This window comes from Choloepus didactylus, chromosome 1, assembly GCF_015220235.1.
Source record: "Choloepus didactylus isolate mChoDid1 chromosome 1, mChoDid1.pri, whole genome shotgun sequence".
Classification (NCBI taxonomy): domain Eukaryota; kingdom Metazoa; phylum Chordata; class Mammalia; order Pilosa; family Megalonychidae; genus Choloepus; species Choloepus didactylus.
Window position 1 is genome coordinate 108,517,333 of NC_051307.1, and position 7,883 is coordinate 108,525,215.

The following is a 7,883-nucleotide window of genomic DNA, read 5'->3' on the forward strand; positions in this document are numbered from 1 at the left end:
TCAGGGTGTAGGAGAGGAAGATCCTAAGGCATCTGATAGGTGAACATGTATCAGCAGCAAAAAACAAAATCCACAGGGAACACAGAGGAAAGATTAGATTTGAGAAATGTGTATTCTGAAAGGAATGGAGAAAGTGCAACTGGTGAATTTAGGTGTTACAAAGGGGCAGGGACAGCGGTTTTAAGGATTTAAAAGAAAGTTTGTCTTTGGGACTCTGATCAGGGCTTTGCTCTTTCTGTTTTAATTCTCCTGAAGTGTTAGCTGATAAAGATTTGAAGTGGTACTGACGTCTCAACATGACATTCTTAGGGAACCTCTCTGACTCTCAGCCTCAATTTGGAAGGCTGCATAGCAGAGAGGTTGAGTCCAATCTCTAGGGTCAACCTGGGTTCAAACTGCAGGTGTGTCACTTAACCAGCTATGGAACCTTGGGGAACAGCTAACTAGCTGCACTTAGCCTCTCTGGGCTTCATTTTCTTTACTTATAAGATGGAGTTAATAATACAAAACCACAATTCCAAAAATCGAAAGAACTGAAAATCAGCTGATTTTTCACCAATTATTTGGAGGCAAAACCTAGAAAATCTAGTGCTACCTAGTGTGACTATTCATAGGTTTCACTGCAGAAATATTAATGTATTTGATTATGGGATGCTATCCCATACTCCACTTGGGATGTTACTAATATGTAGTACATACATGATTATCTGAAAAATAAAATGATTTTTTAATCTGAAAAAAATTCCAAATTCCAAAACACATTTCAATCCAAGGGTATATGGCTTTATAGTTCCTACTTCATAAGGTTACTCTAAGGATTGAATGTGTTAATTCATACAAAGCACTTAGAAGAGTGCCTGCCACATATTAAGAACTTAATAAATGGTGGCTATTATTATTACTATTACTGTTTTTTCTGCAGACCTATGTTATAGAAAGCTGAGTTGAGGAGCCACCAAAATAATGACAGATGCGCCAATTTATTTAGGTGAATGTGAGGCCTTCTGATTTGAGCCTAGATTGCATGTACGCTAGGTTTGGGGCATGCCTAAAGTCTTGGTTATGGTGAGGAGAGTGCCTGGCAGGATTCTGGAAACTGAGGCACCAAAGACCCTCCTGAGAACAAAGTGCATCTTAAAAGGAGAATTGAGGGACGCAAGTCAAGATCAAAGACCATGAGCCTGAGTGAAAGAGTGATGCACAGTATAGCAGGGTATTTCTGACTCAATACTCCAGATTTCCTTGGACCCCTGCCTGAGTCCCAACAGAAGGGGACTGTAAGAAAAGAGCAACGAACAGCTGGGCCTGGTGACTCAGCATCTAAGTGGAAACACCTGACTCTACACGATTCCGCCCTCCTGTGGCTTTGGCTCTGAGAGGGCAGAGGCTCCTGGAGGGAATGCGGTGGGTAGGACCAATTGGTAGGTGCCAGCAGCAGCAACAGCTCCTCTGGGGGTGCTGGCAAGCCTTGCTACCCTTTGGGCATCTACAGCCACCAAAGGGCGCTTGAAGAGTCTGGGAAAGAGCAGTGGAGAGGAGAAACTAGACAAATATTGTTTAGTGAACGATATTTTACCCCTAGCCTGTTACAACCTGGGAAATACAGCCTTCAGATAGAAAGTAGTAGAATAAATGAAAGAAAGGGAAATAAATCATTGCTAAATATAAAAGATTGTGACTGGGTTGTAATTAGGTTGCTCTCAAATCTGTGCTTTTCTGAACCTGGAGCCTCCAACAAGTCCCACCGTAGCCCTCATGTACAAAGATACAGTGTTCCCTCTGCTTGTCCCAAGGCAGCTGGTGGGAGAGAAGGACCAACAGACAAAGACATTCAAAATAATAAGACAAATGCTGGGAAGGGGAATTTTCCAGTTAATACGGGGGCATTTGTGTTTCTCCAAAATAAAGTAGAGCGATTTTTAAATATGCTTCCCATTGCCTAATGTTCTTTTCTTAGCATGATTAAGGGGAGATCAACTCCAATTGCAACGCAGATACTGTTAGTGGTGATTCTGGATTATGTTAACACTAAGTGCTTAATGATGAATGAGTCAGGCTGTCACAAAAGACTTCCTTCTTTAAGCAAGTGAGGCCTAGTTCTGACACGTTGTTCATTTTTGAAGCCTAAATCCAGAGTAACTGGATTTAGGAGATTCAGCTCTATTTTATTACATTTCCTTGTAATAGATTTTGGCCCTTTCTGTCACCTCCCCCCACTTCCATATATGTCTGGTAGACTTAAAAAAACAAACAAACAAATGAAAATCCTTCTTACTTTGGGTAACAAGGAGACGTTTTTGCAAGAATACTCTCAATCTCAAGATTTTCGACTATAATATAATGCATGGAAGAGTTGATGCTTTCTGCCAAGGGGTTTATTTGGGACTGATTCAATCGAGGAAGTATTCCAGGAATGTGAATCCTGAGGAGGCAGAAAGGCAAGACTCGAGAGAGCTGAGGGGAGCCGATGGGGTGCAGGAGCAAGGAGCTAACTTCTGGAGCATAGGAAACTATCTGGGCCTCATCTGAAACTGCACAGAGGGACCAAGTTAAAACTAGGTGGTTGCTGGGGCTGTGAGGCTGGATCTGGACAGGCATGAGGGCTTGACTGATCTCCAGAGGCCAAAACAAGCTCTAGCCTGGGGTTTTCATGTGGGCATCTGCCTAGGTGTTCCAGAGGACAATGACCGTCACGATGGAGGACGCCAGGAAGAGCAGGTAGAGGTGGAAGAGCAGCGTGTCCATCATGTGGCTGAACTGCACCCAGAGGTCAACCGAGTGCTGCTTCTGGAACTCATGCTCCAGCTGGGCCCATGTTGATTCAGGGTGCCCGCTTACCTCTGCCTCTCTGGGACCTGGCACCTTCCCCACCAACTCCGCCGGCTCCTTCGGGCCTGTGGAGGGGACAGAGACTCAGCCATGGTCTGTCACCCTGGGAAGGGAGGGTGACAGGGAAGAAGGCAGGAGCAGAGAAGTGGAGGCATAGAGGAGGGAGCGTGGGCTGTGCTGACTTCCCTTACCAGGCAGGTGGGAGGGGGTGAGACCCAGGCCTTTGTTTCCCTTCTGGGGTGCAGTGGGGCTACATTTCCGTGGTCGGGTGCAGAGTAGGAGCAGGGAGTGGAGTCACTGAGGCATGGGTGGGGGCTGGGTGGTGGCCAGGTGCAGCAGATAGGTGATGAAGATGGTCTCTAGCAGGCTGACCACCATCAGGGACAGGCACAGGGCAAAGTAGACACCTGGAGGGAAGGCAGGCCTGTGGGGTGCCAGAAGCACTGCTGAGGACTCCTTGTTTCATCTTTTCTCAGGGGGCCCTTTCCAAGATCCCTTTTCACTCTGAGTCCCTCTCCCCACCCTGCTCCCACCTTGCTTTTGATCTGATGGGGGTGGGGGCATACTGATAAGGGGGGTGCCACTGGCGGGGAGTAAGTCATTCATCAAGAGCAGGAAGACATTGTAGCCCAGGAGAAGGGTCATCTTGAATGGGGCACGATTCTCGCTTTCCACTGGCAGGTAGAAGCTGAGGGTGTCAATGGCAACCAGAAAGCCACTGGGTACCAGAAGGTTTATCACGTAGCGGCTGGGCCTGCGCCTGATGGCCACCTGGTAGGAAGGAGAGAGCAGGACAAGTGAGGAATAAGCTGGGAGGCTGCCAAGCCAGGTAGGAACAAGAGTTGGGATTTGTCCCAGACCAAGTTGTCTAGCACAGAAATATTATCTCACATCCCTTTCACTGTCCTGTCACTCCATCCAAAGGCATCTTCATCACCACAGTCTGCCTTTCTAGGGTTTGGTTCTGCTCTACTTCTTATTGAAATGTATATCATTCCTTCTTGGCTCAAGGTGTCAACTTTCACCACTTAAGTTTTTGTTTCTACTAATGTACTCTTGGTACCAGAACAAGAGTGCTGGGACCAGCTTCTTAGGTATCAAGCACATTTTATCTTTGCATTCCTGCTTGCTTTCCTCATCAAGGTCTAATATTTAGCGACTCTGCAGTTGCACATTCAAGACCAGTGGGAGGAATGGCAAGAGAGTGGCAGATATTTTGGGATCAGCAGGATTTGGTATCATAATATCCTTGACACAAGTGTTTCATAACTTTTTCTACCATATTTTAACAAAATAAAGGTAAAAATTCCTGCCCTCCAAAAAGTTCTGAGAGCCCTTAGGAGAAGGGAAACTTGCTCTCACTGGGAATCACTGACATAAGAGCTTTGTTTCTTTCTCAAGGAGGATTCGTTTGAAGAATATTTACTCATACTTACTGAGTGCCAGCAATGTGCCAGGTACTGTTCTAGGTACTGGAGATGTATCAGTGAAGAAAAGTGACAAAAACCCCTGCCCTTATGGAGCTTACTTTCTAATGGGAGAGCTTAAATTCTAGTGGGGGACATAAGCTATGAATCTTAGGAGAAGATCACCACCAGGGCCCCTGAGCTCACATAAAAAATGATCTGGTTGTACTGGTTGGCATTCATAGTCATCTTCATTGCTCTTTGATGGATGCTCAGAAGTACCCACTCCCCCTTGCTCCGAATGAGATTCAGTGATGTGTTCGAAATCTCCTGCACTTCTTTCTCCATGCCCAGAACCATATTCTCCACTGCAAAGGAGACTTAGATAGCTCAGCCTTCCCAAATACTTTCACCCTCTTACTAGACTGTTGGATTCCTCACCACTTAGCTTCCACCCCCCTTCAGTGACATTCCCTCACTGTTTCTTTCTCACTCAAAACCCTTTCTTTGCCTCTCGACAGGCTACTGTAATAAGCCTCAATCACCTGTGTAGACAAAAGAGCTGAAGGTGAACGTGCAGTTCTGTTGGTCAAAGGGGAAATAGAAGATGTCCAGGTTACAGATGCTGACCACCCACATTGGCTTTTCATATTTGATGCGACCTTCACTGTTGACATAAGCCATGAGACCTCTAGGTGTCTGGTCCACATTCATGCTGTAAATGAGAAGGGGGAGGTGGTGGTAGATCCTGTGGGTTCCCCATCAGATTTGCCTTCCTTCTGTCTCAGGTCACCCCACTCCTGTGCTGCAGCCCCACTCTCATGACTCCCCTCTTTTACTTATCCCCATATTCTGGGAGTTTTGTGAACTAGTCAAGTCAGACCCTGCCCTTTTCCAAGTTGTGGCCTGCATTGGTTATATCATACCCTTCCCTGGAGATGGGGTTTCCTTCTTGCCTTTTCCAACCTGAATACTCAGCTCCTCAATGAAGATATCTGGAAGCCACAGGTTATCACTGGCTATGCTGAACTTCCTGATGCCCCCCCATTCCTCTGGGTTCCACTTGATGAATGGATTGTACCAGATCTAGAGGAAATCATGGCATGGGATAAACAGGATGTAGGAACTAGTTTTAGTCTTGCTCTGTCTCCTGCACTTTACATTCATTTTTTCACTCAACCTTCACTCTCCCACCTCCTCTCTAGTGACAGCTGTCACAAGGTCACTAACAAGATCTTACCTGCTTCCACTTCTCCCTCAAAATTCTCAAGGGAGATCTTGAGCTTGGCTTTGGATTTCTTGGGATAGAGACACTTCTATGACCTTGGTGCTGGCTTCTATGACCTTGGTTTATGCTAACTTCTCCCTGTGCCCCATTGCTGCCCTCCTAAACAGGCAGAATAATCACAAAGTTCTGAGTTCTCATTGTTGGTCTGACTCTGTTTGAAGTAGTCTATTTCATGGGTATTCAGAGTTTTGCCCAAGGTAATCTGCAAAATTGGACCCTGGAATGGAAAAAGGAGGTACCATAGTAAAGAAGAAACCAAGTCTATCATACCATATTTATCCACAGGAATGATGTCATCAGCTGTAGCTGTGCATCCTGGAAAAAGAATTTCCATCAACAATCATTAACTCTATGAAGTCACATCCAATGCCACTTCCCACCCCTTACTAATTTCCAAGGCTGTTCCATGTGGAAATTGTCATTTTCAATCATAAGCCACTGAAAACTGTGGGTCAAAAAAATCCAGAGTACATGGGAAATAAAAGCGAAAAAACCAGACTGAGAGTCCACTGGGAACATGATTCTCATGGAGCATTCCAAAAAGAGACGGTTTTACCTGCAGAAATGTCTCTGCAGCATTCCACATTCCAGAGAATAAACCTCTCATTTTACAAAATCCAGTCAGGAGACCCTCTGCTCACCACTAGATCATTGCAACGTTGTGTCAGGACTCACCACTTCCAGGATGGCTGACAGGATGAAGGAGAGGTTGACTTGAGTGGGGACGCTGTAGTTGATGAACGGGCGGAAGGCCTTCCTGTCAAACACTGCCTGGAAGGCAGCAGGGTCTACCCCATGCTGGTCAAACCCTGAGCAATTGATGGTGAAAGTGTCGCCTCTTCCCGTACAGAGCAGAGACCCTGTGAGAAGGAAACAGGGCGTCCGTGTTCCCTGTGTGAGACAGGTGCCAGGGCACCCAGAGACTTGGGGAGTGCTTCTGTAGAGAGAGAAAACGGAGCACTGGGAGAAGCTTGTGAGCTCCTCCTTCCTGGGCCAGAAGGATGCACTGGTCCAGTAGGCAAATGGTGGAAGTTGATGAGGTGAACTGAGTCAGGGCTCTGTCCTCAATTCCATTGCTTTTGTCCCCATGCAAAACTTGTCCGAATGTGTATGCAAACTCAGCCCTGACTATCACTTTCTGGTGTCCTGCTGTATTCTTCCCAATCTCACCACAAACTTCTCCACCTGCACTCAGTGTCCTTCCATTGCTCACCTCTGCCCTCAGGCCATCTGGGTGATGTCACTGACAAATTTTACAACCCAAGTTCTCCTCATTACTATATTAGTAAGGCACAGATGGTCAAAAGTCAGTGCTAAGGAAGTGATCAGGTAGTAGTGTGAGCTGTTAAAGAAGGAATGCAGTTTTGCAATTTAATGCATTATTTACTATGTCTCTGCTATATGCTGTGACTCAGCTCTTCTAAAACTAAGTAGCCATCACCACTGACATTCTCTGAAAGAAAATTCCTTTCTAGTCACACTTTATGAAGCAGAAGGAGAATTATGTGGTAACATCATCTTCCAGTAGAGTCTTATTATCTGTCTCTGATCTTGTACTATTCCTCATGGCTCGTTTTCAGTAATGTTACAAGAAAAATACTCTAGACCGGGAAAATGAAGCTGAAAAAGTTACTCTCTTTCATTATACATCTTCTCATCCATCTCCTTCCCCCTTAGCATCTCCCCAGGCCCATTTATTTTGTCTTCAGGAGAGCAGAGAAAGAATTTTCTTCTTAACATCAGTTGATACATAGAAACTACAGGGATAGATTATTTGCCTGGAAAGAGAGTGATGTAGGGAGGAGGAAAAAGAGGTCAATAGAAGCACAGAAGTAGAGAAGTAGCTAAAAGGAAGAATTTAGGTACAAAGCTGTCAATGACAAGGAGTTTTCGTTTTTACCAAAATGAACATCCAGTTATTGACTGTCTAGGAATAACAAAAATTAGCCTGGTTTTCTGTTTCCCAGAAGTTACATGGCTGCGTTGCTCTCACTCTTGTCCCATTTTACCTTGAAGCAGAAGGTAGAGAGAGAAGCCAAAGAGGAATCCTTCCCCATGGGGCCAACCTCTGTCCATTTTCCTCTCCTCAGGTCTCCGACGGGATTTAGTGATGCTGTTGATCTTAAAAGACCACAGGCCACACCTCGAGCTATAGCTTTGAATAATACAGGTGTCAGGTGGTGCTAGCCATCTCTCTGACAAGCACCCCTGATGACAAGAGAGTATCATGGGGGCCTGAATCTGGTTTCCAAAAGGAATCTGGCAAATCAGTTTGGAGAGGAGGAAGCAGAAATTTTTGGTCACTGAAACAGATCTAATGGCTTCCTCATACTTTTAAGTTACTCTGGCATATAATGCAT

At 45.5% G+C, this 7,883-nt stretch overlaps 1 pseudogene; it reads right to left on the reverse strand.

Annotated features, from left to right (window-relative positions):
* Nucleotides 1-2,435: 2,435 nt before the first annotated feature.
* LOC119536723 lies at nucleotides 2,436-7,599 on the reverse strand (annotated as a pseudogene).
* Between the last annotated feature and the right edge of the window lie 284 nt (nucleotides 7,600-7,883).